The sequence below is a fragment of the Nomascus leucogenys genome, chromosome 11 (genome assembly GCF_006542625.1).
Source record: "Nomascus leucogenys isolate Asia chromosome 11, Asia_NLE_v1, whole genome shotgun sequence".
Classification (NCBI taxonomy): Eukaryota; Metazoa; Chordata; class Mammalia; order Primates; family Hylobatidae; genus Nomascus; species Nomascus leucogenys.
In genome coordinates, this window is record NC_044391.1 from 18,048,785 (window position 1) to 18,071,246 (window position 22,462).

Below are 22,462 nucleotides of genomic sequence, written 5' to 3' on the forward strand. Positions count from 1 at the left end.
AGAATCCTATGAAGTAGTTACTATTGTTGTTACGCCCACATTACAATAAAAGACACTGAGGTTTGCATTGTTTGCCCAGTCACACAGCAGGTAAGCTGCTAACCAATAGTCCCTCTCTCATAACTGTACTCTTAACCACTACCCTACACTGTAGTACATTATCATAGGACACTCCACTTCACTGCCTTTTCCAGCCCCATGAAGTGTTTTCTCCTTATGAGCCCATCTTGGAAAACCTGCAATGGCTCCCTGCCACAGACTATATCATATCTAACAGTTTCCTCTTAGCTTTTAAGAACCACAACACATCACTTCTCTCTAATCATCTTCCTCACCCTCAACATGTACATGTTCACTCCATTTCAGCCAAACTCACTGGGCTTCTCAGATGATATGCTCTTTTCACTCTGTGCTTTTCCACATGTAAATCATTAAAGTAAATTAATTTACAAAAGTTTTCTTCTTTGGTACCTGGCTCCATTAAACTATTTGGACTTCAAAGGCAGAAAAACTTAGATAAGGACCATCTCTGCTGATTATTATGCGTAGGTTTGAATGGGTTACTTAACTCCGCTATCCCACAGTTACCTTTTTGGTAAAGAGTAGATAGTATCTTCTAATGTTATGGCAAGATTAAGTGATTTGTATATTTAAAAGATTTGTACAGTGCCTGAAACACCCGAAACATTCAACATTGCTATATATTAGTAATAATGCCCTCTTCTCAATCTCTTTTTGCCCTCCTTAGCATTCTTTGCAACTCATGTATGTAGTCACATCTATTTATCCATATATGTTTGACCTATTATTCTCATATCCCAGCTCTCTGAGTCCTTTATTATGAGTATTAACAACACATTTATAGAAATTAAAAAGCCATTCACCTATCTTTCCTTCTCCTACGGTTTTTCTTTTGAATGTTCTTCTCATAACTCTTATTGTAAATCTTATGTATCTTTCTCTGATCTCTCTAATAATTTATTTTCTCTATTTTTCCTAGCTCCTCTATTTAGCCCATCTGAGTCCAAATTGAAGGTTCAACATGCTTAAAGAAGGAATGCAACTCACCTCAATGAACTTAATTGACCTGAGGAAGAGAAAGAATACAAGTTTCCACCCAGTCCAAAGAGCAAGACATATGACTCACTTGTGTTAACAATAATAAGGGATCCACACACTCTCCACCCTTTCATGTGTAATGATTTTTATGTATGAAGGACATGTGATTGATGTAATGATAGGGGATGTTAAATGACTGTACTTGAACTCATGTCAGATTACATCAGATTGCTTCTATGGACCCTGCAATGAAAAAAGAATCCAGATTCTGAAGATCCATATGATCATTTTCAGAGGTTGTTCGTCTTGCCATCATTTAGCCAATACAGCAACAGACATGACTTGTGTGAAATGGTGATCAGATGATGATAAATTAATTTAATTTTAATTAAGTCGCTTAGTGACTTAGCCATGTGATAAGTTGATGGCAAATAGAAACCTGAATTATACTCCTCTTCGAACCCTTCCCCATCTACTCCAGCCAGAAATATTTTCTACCACTCTGCAATCCTACTTTTCAGTATCAGCATCTCTCATTTTGTATTTATTATTAATGTTTCATATGATTATGAATTTTTTTAATATTCAAACTGGAAAGAGACTTATACAAAATAAAGTTTCAATAAATGTTTGTAGAAAATATTAAGTGCTGAGAATATGACATCAGAGGCAGATTTATGGAAATTACACTAGTAGGCTAAATGCCTAAGTTATCATTAGTGTGCCTTGAAAGATCCGTTGCCATGAACTATCTCCCTTATCAACTTCTTTTTATTGAGATGGAGTCTTACTCTGTCGCCCAGGCTGGAGTGTAGTGTTAACAATCCAGGCTCACTGCATCCTCCACCTCCTGGGTTCCAGCAATTCTCATGCCTCAGCCTCCTGAGTAGCTGGGATTACAGGAGTGCACCAGCACACCAGGCTAATTTTTGTAATTTTAGTAGAAATGGGGTTTCACCACATTGGCTAGGTTGATCTTGAACTTCTGGCAACAAGTGATCCACCCACCTCAGCCTCCCAAAGTGCTGGGATTATAGGCATGAGCCACCACGCCCGGCATCCTCTATCAACTTCTAATATCTTTAAAACTCCATTAGAGAATCATCTCTCTGAGTAAGTCACTGCCCCCTATTAAAATAAATCTACCATAATAGCACAAGAAATGTTTTTAAATGAATGACAAAATTAAGAAGAGAGAAGACAACTGAGTAAGATAAAGGGAAAGAAGAAAACGAAGTGGCAACTCTTGGAATTCCAGCTTCATGACTTACTAGCTGTGTGGCTTTGAAGAAATACTCCACTGCTCAAAAACCTTGATTTCTGTGTCATTCAAATAAAGACAAAAACTGCCTCTTCCTAGGGTTTTTGTAAGAAGAAAATAAGGTAAGATTTGATGTGTGTTTGGTATAAATTGTATTATTTCCCAAATATCCTAATAAAGATGGTCAATGGAGCCAAGATATGAATAAAAATTAAGAATATGAGAGTAAAAGTGATGACTGGAAAGAGCTAGTAATGGACATTGAAAATAAATAATAATATGGAAATAATTGTAAGTATTACTTTTAAAGAAATCTATAAAAACAACAAAATTATGAAGAAAATTGAATAAATTCACATTTAAAGCCAACAACAAACCATATAGCTATTTATTGCAAATATCACAATAGGTTAATATTCTTAATATATAAAGAGCTCATATAAATGGATAAGAAAAAATTCAAAGGTCTAATAGAACTGAGCAAAAGATGCAAATAGGCAATTCATACAAAAAAGTATGTAGTATACTGGTATGCAGAAGAAGACATACTGAAATATTCATGCTAACTACAAAGAAATGCAAATTACAACAGCAAAGATATTTTGAAAAATGAGACTATCACATGCTCACAAGGGTTAAATAAAACAAGCGGGAGTCGAAAATTATTCAAATGAATAAGGAAACATACATAAGGAAAACTTAAGTCTGTTTGACTCAGTAATTCAATTTTAGGAAATCTATCTTAAAGAAATAATTCCAAGTACAGGAAAAAATATCAGCCAAAGGTATTCATTGCTGCTTTATTTTATAACAGTGAAAAATGAGCAGTGACCTGAATACTTAATCACATATATATGGATGAATTAATTATTATACATCCTCTTTAAAAAAGTAGTAATATAAAACGTGCTTACGGAGTTTGTGATAACCTCAGAAAATACCTATGCTAATATGCAAGGAAAAAAGGCAGGGGAAAATTATAACAGCATAATATTCACTATATCAAGCAAATTAATTGGTGTAATATTAGAGAGAAAGATATCAAAGTGTCAAGAGTGATTATATTTTAGTGATGAAAGTTAGGTGTGAGTTTTTTACTTTAAATTTTTCTGTATTTGAGAAATTTCCTATATTAAAAGTGTATTATTTTATAATAATTTTTATAAAAGTTTGGAGATGGGGATGAGAATGAATTTTCAGAATCCTGGGTATTAGTATCTATCTCTCAGTGGAGTTTGCTGCTTATTAAGGGACAGTCACATTGAATGAAGGCCAAAATTAACTGGCTAAAACAAGAAACATTGAGAATTCCCAGTATTTTTCATTTATTAATAAGTTTCTCTTATTTCTGAAAATCTTACCCATGTTTCTAAGAAAAGTGAGAGAGAAAGAAGAGAGAAAGAGGTAGAGATAGAGATTCTTCTTAAGTAATAAGAAAATACATGGGAGACTGAAATAACTGGATTCTAGCTTTGGTCATCAACTGTCTATATAAGTCGGATACATGTTTTTTTTTTCTAATTACTGTTTTCATATCAGCCTCAAAGAGTTATTGAGAAGATCAAAGCCCCGGAGGTACTTTTCATAACTGAGCACCATATACCTCCACTTGAGGAACATAATACAGAAGAGAGAAGTCCAATTAAGGACTTCAGTGTCATTCTCCTGAAGAATTTAAGTTCTGTGAGGGTAGAAATCTTGTCTCTGTTTTTATTCTGTATACAAAATGCAGCACATACTATGTGCTCAGTTTCTCCTTTGGGAGACTTAGAAATGTCCATCAACAGCAGTATTTGACATTTTATAGTTTATCCAAACAAATAAAGATGGACTTAAGCTGGGGGAATTATTTTTTTTCTTTGATTCTTTTTTTTTCTTTACTTAATTTGTGTGTGTGTGAGAGACAGGGTCTTGCTCTGTCACCAAGTTTGAAGCGCAGTGGCGCAATCACAGCTCACTGCAGCCTCAACCTCCTGCATTCAAAGGATCTCCCCACATCATCCTCTCAAGTAGCTGGGACCAAAGTTGTGCGCCACCATGCCTGGCTAATTTTTTTTTTGTAGAGATAGGATCTCACTATGTTGCCCAGGCTGGCTAAAACTTTTATTGATCACTATGTGGCAAGTACTTTGCTAGATGCTGACAATATAAAGATGAGCCATGGGCCGGGCGCGGTGGCTCAAGCCTGTAATCCCAGCACTTTGGGAGGCCGAGGCGGGTGGATCACAAGGTCAGGAGATCGAGACCATCCTGGCTAACACGGTGAAACCCCGTCTCTACTAAAAAATACAAAAAAATTAGCCGGGCGTGTTGGTGGGCGCCTGTGGTCCCAGCTACTCGGGAGGCTGAGGCAGGAGAATGGCGTGAACCCAGGAGATGGAGGTTGCAGTGAGCTGAGATCGCGCCACCGCACTCCAGCCTGGGGGACAGAGAAAGACTCCGTCTCAAAAAAAAAAAAAAAAAAAAAAAAAAAAAGATGAGCCATGTAAAGTTCCTGAAGTTCTGTGTGTATATGTTGTTAGAGGCGAAAACTATTAGGATAATTTTAGCATATAAGGCAACTGTTTTGTTTTCATTTTGTTTTTACAAACAAACTGAACTTATATATCTAAAGTGACCAACTTCGTTTTCAAAGTCAATACCCAAGGAAGCTATATACCAATTTCAATGATGCCTGCCAAGAAATAGTTTGAAGTTTTTTGTTGGATTTGTCTCAGAGTCTACAGAAATATGATTTTAATGTCCTCAATAATCGCAAATTTTGCCTTTTACTGATAAATTTAAATTTTAGAAACAAGATAACCCAACATTGCAGTGAAGAACATTGGCTTTGGCATCAAACAGATTGGGTTTAAGTTCTGGTCATTTGACATTGGAAAATTTGTTTCTTTTGCTGCAACCAGAACTCCTCATTTGTAAAATAAGACAGTGAATGTAAAGCAATTAGCTTAGTACCTGGATGTCTATATTCTGAATGTTTACTTGTGTTTATGTTGTTATTGTTAATAGACTAGCAAGTGATTTGCTTAAAAAAAGTTTCAATTAAAAATGAAATCTAGCTATAAAGTACTGAGCCATATTTTCTCCTGTGCTTAGTAAATTATTCTGAAGATTATTCCTCAGGGAAATTCCTTTGACATTCAACACATATTTGGTTGGAGCAACCCAACTATGTACCTATCTCCTCATTCTCTTAATTTATAACCAAACCCTTTGCCCTAAGATATCATCACTGAGGAATTCCTGACATAAAAATAACAATATTACCTGAAATGGCTTTTGAATTGCAGAGCTTATAAAAACACCATTTCCCTTTTAGTTTTTTTTTTATTGTTTTATGATTCATAGACTTTGAACTTGTTTAATCTCAAATGAACTCTCTCCCAGGAGCAAGGTCAAATTAGTTCAATGAGGTAATGTTCACTCACTTATTTCTTTAGAACACTTAGTATTATTTCACAGGACATATCTATTTAAAATATACTTCCATATACAAGAAACACTGCTAGCAGACCAATGAACAGTTGGTTAGATCTGACTTTACAATTTTAAGTTAGGAAATATTTTATTTTAAATTTTTATTGGAAATTCATTCACTCAACAGTATTAATCAAGTACCCTGTATATGTCATGTATTACTCTAAGTGCTTGGTATATATCCAAGAGCAAAACACACAAAAATCCCTGCCTAGGTAGAACTTATATTTGGTGGTAAGAGTAGGCAGATAGATAACAACACAGTAAATAAGTGATTTTGTATGTTAAAAAGAGTAAAGCGTTATGGTGAAAAACAGAGCAGGGGAAGGAGAGTGGAAGTACCACGTGGGCAAAGTTTACAATTTTAAGTAGGATAGTCAGGGCAGACCTCATTAAGGAGATAACTTTGAGCCAAGACAGGATAGAGCTGAAGGAAAGTTTTGAGTGGTGCCATTATTACATTGGAGATCCTTGAATACTAATAATTTTAAAGTTATTTCTTTAAAATGATTTCTAGCATAGGGTAATTTCATGCTCTAGTTTTTCTCTCTGGATTCATAGATGTTTGAGCCTGCAAGAGAATGTAGAGGTCATCTTATCCACTTCCTTCACTACTCTGAGTCTCTGAAATGCCAAAGAACTTGACCAAAACCACACATTCAGCTAGAAAGAGGGCCAAGTTAACAATACAGGTTTTCTGACACTGAGCTTGCTGTTGATTCTATCATATTGACAGGAGGATTCTAACAGCGAGGATTTTAGATTGGCTAGCATGGGAATCCATGCTAAGGGGACAGGCGCAAATATATTCTCTAGCTATTTTACTTCACTTTTGCATCAATTTTCTGTCATCTTGATTTTATTTTTGCTCTTGACCAGCCAGACCAGCTTGTTTTAATGATCATTCTTCAGGATCCAGCAGAAGGTCCTAGAGTACATTTTATCTACTTGCCATAGTGGTATCTGTAGTCCAAGTATCTGAGATACCAAAGCTGGCCAACTGAAGCCCGAGGTGGATTTTAAGGTGCAAGATTTGAAAAAAAAGAAAAAAAATGTGCAGGAATTGCTATTACAAGTTGCACTTTGATTGTAATTAATAATAAAATTTATGTAAAATACCTAAAACTATATTAACACTTAGAAAATGAGGGAATGAGGCTTACGGTAGTGTAGAGACACTAGCAAAACTTAATTTATCGCACAACCTTTTCTTGAGACACAGATGAATTCTGATTCATATCTTTTTGTTGATTTCCCTTGCGTGTCTTTTCCAGTGAGATATTTTGTAATTCTGCCAAATATTTGACTATTGTCTCTACTGTTTGAATAATATGCCCTGACCTTGTAGTTGTGTTCCTTCTAATTGGCAACAAATCATACTGCAGTGTTCTTATGTAGGAACTAGCTTTTTCTTTCTTTTTTTTTTTTTCTCAGCCAGGGTCTTGCTTGGTCACCCAGGCTGTATTGCTATGGTGTAGTCATTGCTCTCTGCAGCCTCCAACTGTTGAGCTTAAGTGATCCTCCCATCTTGGCCTCCAGAGTAGCTAGGACTACATACTACCACACCTGGCTTTTTTTTTTTTTTTTTTTTTTTTCCAGAGATAAGAGTCTTCCTGTGTAGCCCAGGCTGGTCTTGAAATTCTGGCAATCCTCTTTCAAGTGTTCATCCTGCTTCAGGCTCCCAAAATGCTGAGATTACAGGAGTCAGCCACTGCATCTGGCCTGTTCTTTTTGTTTTACTTGAATACTATGCATTACAGTCAAAGTAGTCATGCAGGCCGGGTTTATCCTTATTACCATTTCATCATGTGGCAAAGGCAAACCTTCTTACTCTACTATAGTCAAGTTTTCCTTATTCTCCATCATCTTTGTTACTGTTTAAGACAAATAATTATAAAAATTATGTCGCAGAAATTGCCACTACAGTGGCTCTATGCATCTCATATTTGAGAACTGCCCAAACAGAACTCTTAATCCTGCCCCCACATTGGCTTCTCATTCAGCATGCATATCTAAGTACATAACACCACTATTTACTTTGTGTCAGAAACCTGGAGGAAGGGGAGAGGTTATTGCTAGCATCCCCTTTTCCCTTACTCTCTATATCCAATTTGAATCCAGCATCTTCTCAACAATGACAATAACTTTGTCCAAACCACTAAATCCACCATCCATTTTCTCTTACTTGGGCTACTTTAACCAGTTTCTCCACATTTACTCTGGTCTTCTTCTAATTCACTCCCTTTGTAACAGCCAATGTAATTTGTAAAATCTACATAGGACCATATCTTATCCATGGGTAAGGCCTGCAAGGGCTTCTCACTGCTCTCAAGTTCAATTCCAAAGGTCCACAATAATCTGTCTTCTGCTTACCTCTATAGCCTCAGGCCAGTTCTCCCCTTATTCCTTCATGATCCAGCCACACCAGTCTTCTGTCAGCTCCTTGGAGCTTTGCTAGGCTCTATATCGCATAATGCTGAGGTTTGGGCTTCTATTGATCCTATCACCCAGAGTGCCCATTAGGATGTTTTTCAGCCCTTGCTCTCCTCCCTTCCTCCCTCCTCTTGAGGTTCCAAGTCTCTACTGTTTTCATCTTTATGTCTATGAAGACCCAAGGTTTAGCTCCAACTTACAAATAAGAACATGTGATAATTTGATTTTCTTTTTCTGCATTAATTTGCTTAGGATAATGGCCTCCAGCTGCATCCGCATTTCTGCAAAGGACATGATTTTATTTTTTTTTTAGGGCTGTGTAGAATTCTGTGGTTTAGATGTACCACATTTTCTTTATCCAATCCACTGTTAATAAGCACCTAGGTTGATTACATGTCTTTGCCAGAAAACAGCATGTATTTTAAAAATATATTTTTAAATGCTTACAGCAAGTCTGAATTACTTGATTTATGCAGATTTGAGTTTTAGTTGTATGCATCTGTTGCAAATAAAATAATCAGGGTATGAAGTTTCTCAAAGGAATTGTTTTTTATTATATTATTTTATTTTAGATTTTCATAGCATGCTGTAGATGGCTTCTGCACTCCAGTTCTAATAATTTTATAACAACTAAATTTAACAAATATTTATAGAGCAATTGCACTGAGCATGCTAGATATAGAGATAAATTTAATTATTGACCTTAAAGGAGCTTCTAACACACCTGAGGAGAGAAAATAAAACAACTAATTTTTATTGAGCTCTAAAGTCAGGTTTTCCCACTGAATCTTGGCATGGGTAGTATTATGATTATCTTCATTTTAAAGAAGAGGGAACTAAGATTCAATGAGTTACAAAGTGAGTGGCAGGACTGATTTGTTTGAGCTCCTTATAGATTCTGGATATTAGTCCTCTGTTGAATGCATAATTTACAAATATTTTCTCCCATTCTGTAGGTTGTCTGTTTATTCTGATGATTGTTGCTTTTGCTGTGCAGAAGATTTTTAGTTTAATTAGGTACCATTTATTTGTTTTCATTTTAGTTGAATTTGCTTTTAGGGTCTAAGTCATAAATTCTTTGCCTAGGCCAATGTCCAGAAGAGTTTTTCCTAGGTTTCCTTCTAGAATTTTTATGGTTTCAGGTCCTAGACATAAGTATTTAATCCACGTTGAGTTAATTTTTATATATATGGTGAGAGATAGGGATCCAGTTTCATTCTTCTGCATGTGACTATCCAATTTTCTCAGCACCATTTATTGAATAGGGTGTCCTTTCCCCACTCACGATTTTGTGTGCTTTGTCAAAGATCATTTGGTTGCAAGTATTTGACTTTATTTCTGGGGTCTCTATTCTGTTCTATTGGTCTATATATCTACTTTTATACCAGTACCATGCTGTTTTGGTTACTATAATCATATAGTATAATTTGAAGTTGGGTAATATGATGCTTTCAGATTTGTTCTTTTTGCTTAGGATTGCTTTGGCTATTTGTATTCCTTTTTGGTTTCATATAAATTTTAGGATTGTTTTTCCTAATTCTGTGAAAAGTGATGTTAGTATTTTGATAGGAATTGCACTGAACTTTTAGATTACTTTGGGCAGTATGGTCATTTTCACAGTATTGATTTTTCTAATCCATGAGCATGGGATGTATTTCCATTCGTTTGTGCCATCTATGATTTCTTTCAGCAGTGTTTCATAGTTGTTCCTTTAGAGATCTTTCACCTCCTTGGTTAAGAATGTTCCTAGGTTTTGGTGGAGTTTTTTTGTATCTATTGTAAGGCTGATTGGTTTCTTGATTTGATTCTCAGCTTGGTCATTGGTGCATAGCAGTGCTACTGATTTATGTACATTGATTTTGTAACCTGAGACTTTACTAAATTTATTTATCAGATGTAGAATATTTTGGAGGAGTCTTTAGGGTTTTCTAGGCATAAGACCATACCATTGAAGAGATAATTTGGCTTCCTCTTTTCCAATTTGAATGTCCTTTATTTCTTTCTTTTTGCCTGATTGCTCTGGCTAGGACTTTCAATTTCTCAAAATTTAAAACAGAACTACGAATTGGCCCAGCAATCCCATTACCAGGTATATACACAAAGGAGAATAAATTGTTCTACCAAAAAGACATATGTGCTTACATGTTCGTTGCAGTGCTATTCACAATAACAAAGACATAGGATCAACCAAGATGCCCATCAAAGGTGGACTGAATAAAGAAAATGTGACACATATACACCATGGAATACTACACAGCCATAAAAAAGAACAAAATCATGTCTTTTGCTGCAACAAGGCCATTATCCTAAGTGAATTAACACAGAAACAGAAAACCAAATACCACATGCTTTCATTTATAAATGGGAGCCAAATATTGGGTACTCAATAGACATAAAGATGTCAACAACAGATACTGGAGTCTACTAGAGAGTGAGAGAGGGAGGGGAGCAAGAGTTGATCTATTGGGAACTATGCTCACTACCTGGGTGATGGGATCTTTCATAACCTTAACCTCAGCATTATACAATATACCCATGTAACAAACCTGCACATATACCCTCCGTATCTAAAATAAAAGTTGAGATTATTTTAAAAATACTTCCCTTAGCCATAAAACCTATGTTCCTTTAGTCAAAAATGGATCTACAAAAGGAAATTACCAGTTTTGGAAAGTTTATTCTTATTTATTAATCTAGACAAACTTGGTTTGTGTTAAATTATCCTTTGGTTTTATGATAATATTTAATATCCTCTATTTTTGGACAAACAATTCTAAATCTTTTATTTTTTTTTTTTACTTTATGAAGCTAGTTCTCTACTATAAACCAAAATAATTATAATATGATGAGTGAAGAATCTCATGCCTGTAATCCCAGTGCTTTGAGAGGCCAAAGCAGGGAGTTTGCTTGAGGCCAGGAGTTCAAGACAAGCCTGGGCAACATAGTGAGACCCTGTCTCTAAAGAAAAATTAACAAATTAGCCAGATGTGGTGGCATGCACCTGTGTTCTTAGCTACTAGGGATGCTGAGGCAGGAAGATTACTTAAGCCAGAAATTTGAGGTTACAGTGAGCAATCATGCCACTGCACTACAGCCTGAGCAACAGTGCAAGACTCTATCTCAGAAAAGAAAGAAAAAAGGAAAGAAAGAAAGAAGAAAGAGAGAAAGAGAAAGAAAGAAAGGGAAAGAAACAAGCTTGGCTGATATTTATATGCGATAGATTACAGCATTTTCTAGTTTATGGCATTTCAGTTCATGACCTTGCATCACAAAGCATCAGATTAAATAAAGATATTTTTCAAGATGAATCTTGTGTAACAAGAGTGTTGCGATCTAAAATAAAGCAAACTGAGATGTGTTAATAGACAGCCTGTTTAGATATTTAGAATTACTATTGGCTTTGGCTTTTATTCTTGTTACATTGTTTCCTGTCTCTCCTGCTAATATCCAGTTTAATAGCATGTTTAGGTACTGATAATAATTACTAATGGTTTTGCCTTTTATTCTTTTTGTTTGTTTGTGTGTGGTTTTTTTTTGTGTGTCTGTTTGTTTGTTTTTTTGGGTGGGGGGACAGAGTCATGCTCTGCTGCCCAGGCTGGAGTTCAGTGGCACCATCTCGGCTCACTGCAAGCTCTGCCTCCCAGGTTCATGCCATTCTCCTGCCTCAGCCTCCCAAGTAGCTGGACTAGAGGTGCCCGCCACCACGCCCTGCTAATTTTTTTTGTATTTTTAGTAGAGACGGGGTTTCACCGTGTTAGCCAGAATGGTCTTGATCTCCTGACCCCCCCGCCTCGGCCTCCCAAAGTGATGGAATTACAGGTGTGAGCCCCTGTGCCCAGCCTTGCCTTTTATTCTTATTGCATTGTTTCTTATCTCTCCTACTACACTATACATTCACAAAGGAAGGAGCTCTCTGTCTATCTTGTCCACTTCTATAATCCCCAAAAGCCTCTGCACAGAGTAAGGGCTTCATCAATATTGGTTCAATTAATGGATAAATAAGGTTGTGCTGTGTGTTTATTCCACTGAGAGTTAACAAGAGGCCAGTGTGGCTGGAGTGGAGTAACCAAAGGAAAAGAGCAGTAGGAGATGATGTCAGAGAAGTGACATATGGTTAGATCCTGAAGGGTGTGTAGGCTATCTTGAGGACTTTGTCACTGAGTGAGAGAGAAAACCACTGAAGAGTTTGGAGCAGAGAAGTAACATAATCTCATCACTCTGGCTACTAAATTGAAATCAGACTGTAGGGAGCCAAGGGCAGAAACAGCTGGAAGCTGGGAAGCTTTTCCAATGATTCAGGTGAGCCCAGGGGAATGTAATAGTGGGAATAATGAAAAGTGCTTAGATTCTGGATATATTTTGAGGGTAGCACCAACAAGATTGCAAAAGGCCTTACATGCCATGATAATGTAATTTGTAGACTTTGTGATACAGTTGTTAAAATAGCCTATTAATAAGAAGAGATCAAAGGAGGAAGGAAAAGAACGGTAAGAAGCCATATCAGAATCTCTAGGGTTTAAGTTTGAAAGGTGCATTTAATCTGATTTTCTACTGGAAAAAAATGATTTTTGAACACAAACTACAGAAAGTAAAAATCTACCAAATATTTTTTACTGATGGGGATGGTGAGATATTCAGAAGACTGAGAAAGCAAGCATTGAGGAGAGCATAACAACCTCATGCGTGGCTTTGCTAATACTTAAGTTCATAGTAAATAGAAGGTACAATTTCTACCTTTATAGCTATTGCCTAGTATAAGATGCTTTAAGGTAGATTTTAACATAAAGTTATATTTTATAGTAGTGGTATAAAATAATAAGCATCTATCTTCTAAAATTATGTACCTGAGTGTTATTTATATCCAAAATGGTATTGTCTATTACTCGGAATAATAAGATATCTTAAATATCAGTATTCTGGGCTATTGTTAGTTTGTTGTGATTTCTGCATTGTGAGGCTTTGGACATCTGTGCAGAGTGAATATATATAAGAAAAGGACGAAGATAATCCAAGAAATCCTTTTTGTCAAACCTGAAAGACTATAAAGCATTTGTTATAAGACTATGAAGAAGGGGAAATATGTGATAAGGAGTGATGGATGTTTTGTGCAATCTGGAGCTGACACAATTTCTTGGTTTTGTTTTGTTTTAAGCAGAAACAATGTTAAGGTCAAAATCATGGAGCTCTTGCCAAACCACCAGACTTGATATTCACCGGAATATCTTAAGGAAGGACAATTAATGATAATAGCTAACAATTGTGCAGCACTTGCTACACATCATGCCCTAAGAGTTTCGTTTATGATCATGGTATCTCCCCATCAGGTAAATATCAAGAGTTTCATTAGTTACTCATTTATCTTGTCCCAGCTCCTGTGAAATTACCATATGTACTATCATTATTATCCCAACCTTAGAGATCAGAAAACCGAAGTACATAGAAATTATACAGTTTTCCCAAGGTCATATAATTCATGAAGAGCAAAGCTGAGAGCCATTTGTATATGCTCTTCCCTTGTGATAAGGGCAGCTAGAATTGGTCTAGAGACCAACTGGTCTCTTCCCTTGTGATAAGAAACCAATTGGTCTCTTCCCTTGTGATAAGGGCAGCTAGAATTGGTCTGTCTCTTCTTCTAAGAGATAGCAAGCAAACTTGCACAAATTATTGGTGAGGCCTAGTAGGGAATGGGTTTGTGTGGCAAGGGGAGGGGAGATGAGCTAATGGGAGTGGGATATAAGTTGATTTGGGTTATATATTCTGTGTAGCCCATGAAATTAGAGTTCTGCCTGAGCCTGCAATCTGGGAATCACAAAATTAGTAAAATGAGATTATCTAGATCTGTTGACTTGGATACCTTTAAGTGGTTGAAGACGTGGATCTGTTTGCTAAATTTCACTTAAGGGAAGAGAGAACTCACGCATAACCAGGCAATCTTATACTCAGATATTCCCTTTAAAAATTGTCAGTTGTCCAAAAAATTCTTACCTGTTCTCCAATGTATTTTTCTTTTTGATAGAAGATAACAATGTCCCAGAAAACCAAAACTTTGGTAATGTGTATGTCAAGGATCCCCATATATGATAAAGGAGATGTTTTCTGAGAACCTCACTGTGTTAAAGGTTAGAAAACATTTAACAATGGCAACATATGTCCTTCTCATCTGAGGCAAAACACAGCACATTGTTGAAAAAGGAGCAGAGTGATTATTGTTTGTCTTCTTCTCTAGAGCACAACTAGGCTCAGTACATGAGATTGCACATTACTGCCACCTATTATCAGGAACGTACCAAAGTTTTAAAACAAGAACTAGAGCTTCCAATCACAAAGACTGTAGTCCTAAGTCTTTAGGGAAACTAAAGAAATCTTGCATTCGGTGTGCTGTCAAATCATTTTGGGGCAGCGCTTTCTACTTAATGTTCTCCACCATTCTCCACATGGCAGCCAGAATTAGCATTTCAAAACTCAGATCTGATCTTGTGAGCCTTTGGTTTCAAACTGTTCCAAGGGCTTCTCAACATTCTTAGGATAAAGATGAAAATGTTTAATGTGATCAATGAGCCTGTGAATAAAACAAATCCTATCTTCCTCTCTGGCCTTCTGTCTAGCCATACCCTCCTGATCCTCCTTACTCTCTGAGCTCCAGCCACATTAACTTCAGGCACAGTGTATTTCCTCCAGCCACAGGCCATTTGTACATACCCTTCCTCTGCCTGGATAGTTTCTCCTACCTCGAGCTGCTTTACCTAGTTCACTCCTATTCTTCCTTCATACCAGAGTTCAATCATTACTTCCTTCCCTGGCACCCTTGCAGGGCAACAGTGTTGTCTAATTCCAGGGGCCCTGTTGACATTATCTTCTGTAGGAATAGTGCCTCCTGGAGTCCTGCCCCAACTTCTTTTATATGTTCTTCTCTCCTTTGGAACATTTATCATACTGTATAAGTATATAGTGTTGATTTCTTTAGGTTTTGATACCTCTCTCTCCCATCTAAATCTTAAGCTCTATGAGAGCAGGAATTTTTGCTCAGCATTGTACACCCACAGTCTAGCATAGTGTCTGTCACTATGATATTCCCTTTAATAATTGGCAACTAAAAAATATTTATTGAATAAGTAAGTACAACAAATATTTGGAGACTACCAGTAGGCTGATAGTCTTGGAGACTACCAGGAGGTTAATAGTCTCTTTGAATTTAGCTGTATCCAAATTCCTATAAACCTACCAATAGAAATAGTTTGAGTTGGGGAGGACAATGCCAGGTTAACAGACACTTAAAATACATCTCTGTAGAGAACGTGTTCCTTCTTTCACCACTGTGGTTCACAGATTTCTAAAATAGTCCTCATCATCTTGGCTCCCTGGTATTACTCCTGTGATTACATTACTTTGCACAGCAAAGGGATCTTGCAGATGTAATTAAGGTTACTAATCAGTTGACCTTGAGATAGGGAGATTATCTAGGTAGGTGAAATCTAATCACATGAGCCCTTTAAAAGCAGAGAGAATTCTTTAGTTAGGGGTAGAAGAAGTCAGAAATTTGAATCATGAAATTTGATAGATGGAGGAAGCCATATGCAATGGGCTTCACAGCAACACTCAGTCAAGAGCCAGCCAGAAATCAGGGACCTCACTCTTACAACTACAATGGGATTCTACCAACAATTTGAAGGAGTTTGGAAGTAGATTCTTTCCCAGAGTCTCCACTTGAGGACATAGCTTAACTGAAACCTTGATTTCAGCCTTAGGAACCCCTGAGCAGAAAACTCACCTGTACTGTGCCAGACTTCTGACCTACAGAACTTTCAGCTAATAAATGGGTATCTTTAAACCATTCTGTTTGTGTAATTTGTTATACAACAATAGAAAACTAATATAACCGTTAAACATTGGCTTCCTAATTTGTCAGTAAATATTTGAGAAGATATTAACCTTACTATCAAGGTCAATTATATAAACCACAATGAATGAAATTAAGCTTGGCTGGGCACAGTGGCTCACACCCATAATCTCAGCACTTTGGGAGGCCAAGTGGGCAGATCACTTGAGGTCATGGGTTTGAGACCAGCCTGGCCAACATGCCGAAACCCCATCTCTACAAAAAATACAAAAATTAGCTGGGTATGGTGGCACATGCCTGTAATCCCAGATACTCAGGAGGCTGAGGCAGGAGAATCACTTGAACCCAGGAGGCAGAGGTTGCAGTGAGCCAAGATTGTGCCACTGTACTCCAGCCTGGGTGATAGAGCAAAACTCCATCTCAAAAAAAAAAAAAAAAGTAAGCTTGACAAATATCTGAATGATAACCACAACATTCTTCTTTTTCTTACTAAGGTTTATTGGTTGACACAGGTAAATATACTTGGCCAAATTTATGAGTTGAAGATTGCTGCTGTCCAGTTTTTGAACACTAAGCAGAAATCGTAGTGACTGTAAACTTATTTTTATATATACATACACACAAACACATGTGTGTGTGTATATATATATAAATGAATAAATTGACCTTGAGATTTCAAGGGGAATCATTAATGCCATTGTCATTTTGACGTATTTTGATCGTGAAAGTTCAAGTGGCGATCATTAATATCATTATCATTTTGTTATATTTTAAGCTTGCATAAGCAGAATTCAGTCGTGGATATAGTAAATTGGTACTAAAATGTCTTTTAATCATCTAAAGATTACTTGTGGATTACTGAGAGATTACTTGTGGATTACTGAGGGAACATTTTCTTAAAAATTATTTTATGAGAAAAAGTCTCATTTAGTCTATCCATAGGAAAAATCAAAACAAGATTTTTCTTGATATCATGGCTGAAAATCCTGTTTAGACGTTCGTGAGTAACTCATATTTTTCTTTTCTTTTTTTTTCTTTCTTTGTTTTTTTTTTTTTTTTTTTTTTTTTTTTTAGACAGAGTCTCGCTCTGTTGCCCAGGCTGGAGTGCAATGGCATGATCTTGGCTCACTGCAACCTCCACCTTGCGGGTTCAAGTAATTCTTCTGCTCAGCCTCCTGAGTAGCTGGGACTACAGGTGCGTGCCACCGCACCCAGCTAATTTTTGTATTTTTAGTAGAGATGGTGTTTCACCATGGTGGTCAGGCTGGTCTCGAACTCTGACCTCATGATCCACCCGCCTCGGCCTCACGAAGTGCTGGGATTACAGGCAAGTAACTCATTTCTAACTGATGTTTAGTCTTTGCCAAAATATCTTCAATAGGATTTTTTTTCTAAAGCGTTTACATTTGAATCCGTTGCATGAGATAATTTACAGAAAATTACTTTGTGGAATTGGTATTCCAATATTTTAGTTATGAAAGCAAATTCTTAGTGTTAAAGAGATTTACATGTTGTTCCACTAACTTCACCATTAATCTTTATTTTTCTGAGCTAGTGCCTGGAAAACCAACAGAATCATAACAAAAAATGAGTAAACACTTTTATAATCTAAGCATACAAGAGCTTTCCTAAGATTCATATGAAAACCAAAAATGATAAAAGTAAAAATACAAAAATTTGACTGCATAAAAATCAAACCAATAGAATCTGAAAATCTAATAAAAACAATAAATACATGTTAAAAGATGATTGTGCAAAAATGTATAGCTTTCCTGTGTAAATATTGCAACTATTTAGGAAGTGTAGTGGAAAAAAGAACCCTACTCATAATACCAGTCTGAAACTCCATGATAAAACTATGAAACGCCACCAAGTGAAATAAAAAAAAAAGTGAAGAAATAGACATATTGTCATCTTAGATCATTGCAAATATTGGGAAGATGTTAATTTTACCTAATCTATAAAGATCATGCAATTCTAATCAGAATCCTTATAGGCTTTTCTTGGTGAGAAAGATGTGTCAAAACGATTCTTATGTTTCTATGGAAGAACAGACATTCCAGAATTACCTAAGAACATTCTGAAAGAGAATAATTAGGGAATACTAACCTTACAAGATGTTAAAAATAATTACCAGGCTTTGCCACTTATTAGATTTTGGTACCACTAGCTCATAAATGATAAATCGATGGATGAAAATAGAAAATCCAGCAGTAGACTAAAATCGTATACATTTAGTACCTGACAAAGGTAGCATTTTATATCAGCGGGAAAGGATGCATTATTTAATACTAGCATTGGATAACTGTTGACTGTTTGGAAAAATTAGGCTCTTTCACCAATTGACTCTTACACAAAGATAACTCTATAAATATCAAATATGCAAATGCAAAAAGAAAAACACTACAGAAAAGTTGGTAAATACTTTTATTATTTTAGCATACAGAAGCTCTTCTAAGCATTGTGTGAAAACCAGAAATTATTTAAAAAACGAAAATTTTATTGCATAAAAAATCAAAATTTCTATGAGATGCAAAACATAAACAAATACAAACACATAGTAACAGATTGGTGATAAAATATATTGACTGTGTGTAGAATAAACTGATTTAGGTAAAATTAAGTATATATTTCTCTTTTGTATGTCTGGAGACCTATCCAGAAAAAAAGTTGTTGTGAAACATTAATGTTAGCTGTTTCTATGGATTTATTATCATGGGCACAATTCTTTATTAAAATGCAACCTTGTTATTTAATTATTTCATGATAAATTTAATATTGGCAGTAAGGCAAAGATGGATCATTTAATAAATAGAATTGGGACAGTGGTTAATCATTGGAACAATGAAGTTATATTCTAATTTCATACCTTCATATAGTGCAAATAGGTTAACTATTTTTGATATAAAAAAGAAACCATAAAGTATATAATCTTGGAGGTGGCAAAGGCTATTGTAAAATGATCAAAGGAAAAACCAATAAAGGAAAATATTGATGAATTTCATTTATATAAAATATTTTAAACATCTCCTTATAAATAACTCACACCGTAGGTAAGGCAAACAATGAACTGGGAAAAGTATTTGTCATACATACAATAAACAAATATGATGATGAGCCACTATAATGAAGACCAATATTTTTTGGAAAATATGGGTAAAGGGCATGAACGGACAAAACATAAATGAACAATAAGCGCACAAAATAAATGTGCATTTTCATTACTAACAAAAAACAAGTTAAAATATCAAAAAGATATTGCTCTTTGCTTGTTATGCAGAAAAACAATAAAAAGAACAATAGTTCCTAGAGTGAGCAAGAGTGTAAGAAAACTTATGTACTGTTAGTAGGATGTAAATTGGTAAAACATCTCTAGGAAAAAATTTAATTTGTGGTTAAAATTATGCATATCTTTTGATTCAGAATACACTTTCTGAATAAAAAATGAAAGCCTGAGCTCCAGAATTATCTAGAGACTACATTCCATGAGTGATACAGTTGGTCAGTGTGTAAAATCTTTCTTGATTCTTAAGAACCATGTGTACAGTATGTGTTTAAGCCTTATCTGGAGTTACTTTCTTAAAAAAGGCAGTGAAACATGTTAAAAAAAAACCAATAAATTTTGGGCCAGTCATGGTGGTGCATGCCTGTAATCCCCACACTTGGGGAGGCCAAGAAGGGAGGATCGCATGAGACCAGGAGTTCATGAGCAATCTGTGCAACATAGTGAGACCTTGTCTCAATAAAACATTTTTAAAAATAAAAACAACTAGACAGCTGTGGTGGTGCATGCCTGTAGTCCCAGCTACTTAGGAGGCTGAGCCCTTGAGTATCCCTTGAACCCAGGAGTTCAAGGCCGAGGTAAGCCATGATTACCCACTGTACTCCATCTTGGGCCACAGAGTAAGACCCTGTGTTTAAAATAATAAACTTAAAAAAATAATAGATTTTCTAGCTGATGATTTAGATTTCAATCCTGGCTCTGCCATTTACTATGTGACTTTCTATATGTTACTTAATGTCTCCAAGTCTCTGTTTCCTTGTTTGTAAATGGGAGAATATAATAATACTTTAGAGAATGGTTCTGATGATTAATTGATGCAATCCATACAATGTCTGGAGTCTATAATTTCTGGTTTGTTAACGCCCTTCTACATGATAAAAAAATTTAAAAAGAAAAATATCCTCTGTTCGAACTGAGGGTATTTGCCCTCCTCAAAGAAACTGTAGGACAAAATCCACTTTGTTTCGATCAGCCTTTACCCATTGACTTTTTACAGAGAACAGTGTGGGAGACCCATCAAGGTACTCTTCACTATGTGTCTATCATAGCCTGTAATACCCACCTCACTACCCACACCCTATTAATGAGCATGCTTTGCGCTTCCTTGCCCATGACCCTCTCTGTACTCCCTTCCCTGATGCTCTCTGGAACTTTTGCTCTATGACCAATACCACCTTGCATTCTCCAATTCTTTGGAATGGTCTTTCTGCTTCCTCTTCTCAACGGAAACCCATACCTCCCCTGAGTGTTCTGTTTCTCTTGACTTACTCTCAAATGGACTTTTTTTTTTAAAAAGCAATTTTCGTACATTTTCTTCATGCTCACTTCTGATAGTTTTTTTTTCTCTCTTGCATTACTAACCTTTCCCTCCCAGTAGATTCATTGCATCAGCTTCAAAAGATGCTCAAGTCTCTTCTGTGAAAAATAATGACATGATAGCAATAAAACACCAACGTCCCTCTGTTCAATGTTCCCCCACACCACCACTCTTTTTCTCCTCTTTCATAACTTTTTGAGATTGTGTGATACTCATTTCCCACTGACTTTTTTCTCACTGCAATTTGGCTTTCACATTCATTGTGCCACTGAAACAGTGCTTATTGATCTGCAGGAGTACTTTATAGAGGAAATTAGCTCTTTGTCTATGATTTGAGTTTTAAAAATGTTTTCTCGGTCTCATTTACTTTTGATTTTGCTTATGATGATACTTGATGTGTGGATTTGAAAAAATTTGTATCTATCCATTTGTGGTTCATAAGCATGATGATTGAGCTTTTACACATATGTGAGATGTGCCTCACTCAATCCTTGTTATGATGTCAGCATATTACCCATCTGACGTCAAAGTAAATAAAAATTAAAAAAATTACATCTTCAATGTTTCTAGTTTCTTCTGTACAGATGCTGGGTTTATGGCATATTTAAAAAGTCCACTTCTCTGAGACTAGAATAAACTATGGTTTGGTAATCTCTCTGGTTTATAGCACTTTATATTTACATTTTATAGTATTTTATATTTGAGGACATTTTATATGTTGCACTTGTAATTTTGTCTGTTTCGATTAGAAGAAGGAATTTGGGAAAACGGTGAATGGGTATGTTCTGCCCATTCGGTTCTACAGAATTCCTATAAGTTAATTTAGGTATCTACTGTTTTCATAATTTTTACTGTGGCTCTTTGTAAAATCTTTGAATACCTTTGTGCAATACTTAAATAAATAAAAATAATTGAAATAGGTGCCAAAAGAAGTCCAAAAAGTAACGTGGACTCATGGAGTTCTATAATAGTATTATGCTGTGTACTGAATAAATTGATTGACAATATCCAGATTAGTAATCTAGAGGGAGAAAGAGACCCAGGGCATACCACTTGGGATTAAAGTGAGAAAAGCCTTATCAAATAAGGCCCGCATGTGGCAGTGTAATGACACTCCATATATAAAACAAAACAAAACAAAAAACAAAAACACAGCTTGTTTATGGCAAAGTCTTGGTAAGCAAGTACTAACATGTCAACTAAATCCTTCTAAGAGTGACATTTGAAAAATAACATTATGGTCGGGCGCGGCGGCTCACGCCTGTAATCCCAGAACTTTGGGAGGCCGAGCCGGGTGGATCACGAGGTCAGGAGATCGAGACTATTCCTGGCTAACACGGTGAAACCCCGTCTCTACTAAAAATACAAAAAAATTAGCGGGGCATGGTGGCGGGCGCCTGTAGTCCCAGCGACTCAAAAAGAAAAAAGGGAAATAACATGATTACCTCATCATTTAAGATGGAGTTTTACTAAGTTTTCAGTCATAGTTCGCAGTGCAAATAACATGAAAATGTACTGGAGGCTAGGAAGCCAATTTTGAGGATAGTAACATCTCACTTTTCTCGTTCTGTCATGATCACTCACTTTTATCTTCTTGATAAATGCTTCAGAGGCCTGTGTGTTCTCTCCCTTACTCACGACACACCCAACCATGGGTTTTTAGAAATTTTCTTGATAACTAATGGCTTTCCACTCTTTTCCTTCTGCAGTTTTATCTGTGGTTAAATAATAACATCAATTTGAGTAGTATTTGTCATTGCCAGTGCAAATATTTTGCAGAGACTCCCTGCATAG

The 22,462-nt window shown here is 36.0% G+C and overlaps 1 non-coding gene across 1 annotated transcript; it reads left to right on the forward strand.

The window, feature by feature from the left end:
- The first annotated feature begins 21,090 nt into the window (after positions 1–21,090).
- Positions 21,091–21,192, forward strand: LOC115837435. The gene has a single exon (XR_004032476.1). It is a non-coding gene; the product is annotated as a small nucleolar RNA U13 (small nucleolar RNA).
- The last annotated feature ends 1,270 nt before the right edge of the window (positions 21,193–22,462 follow it).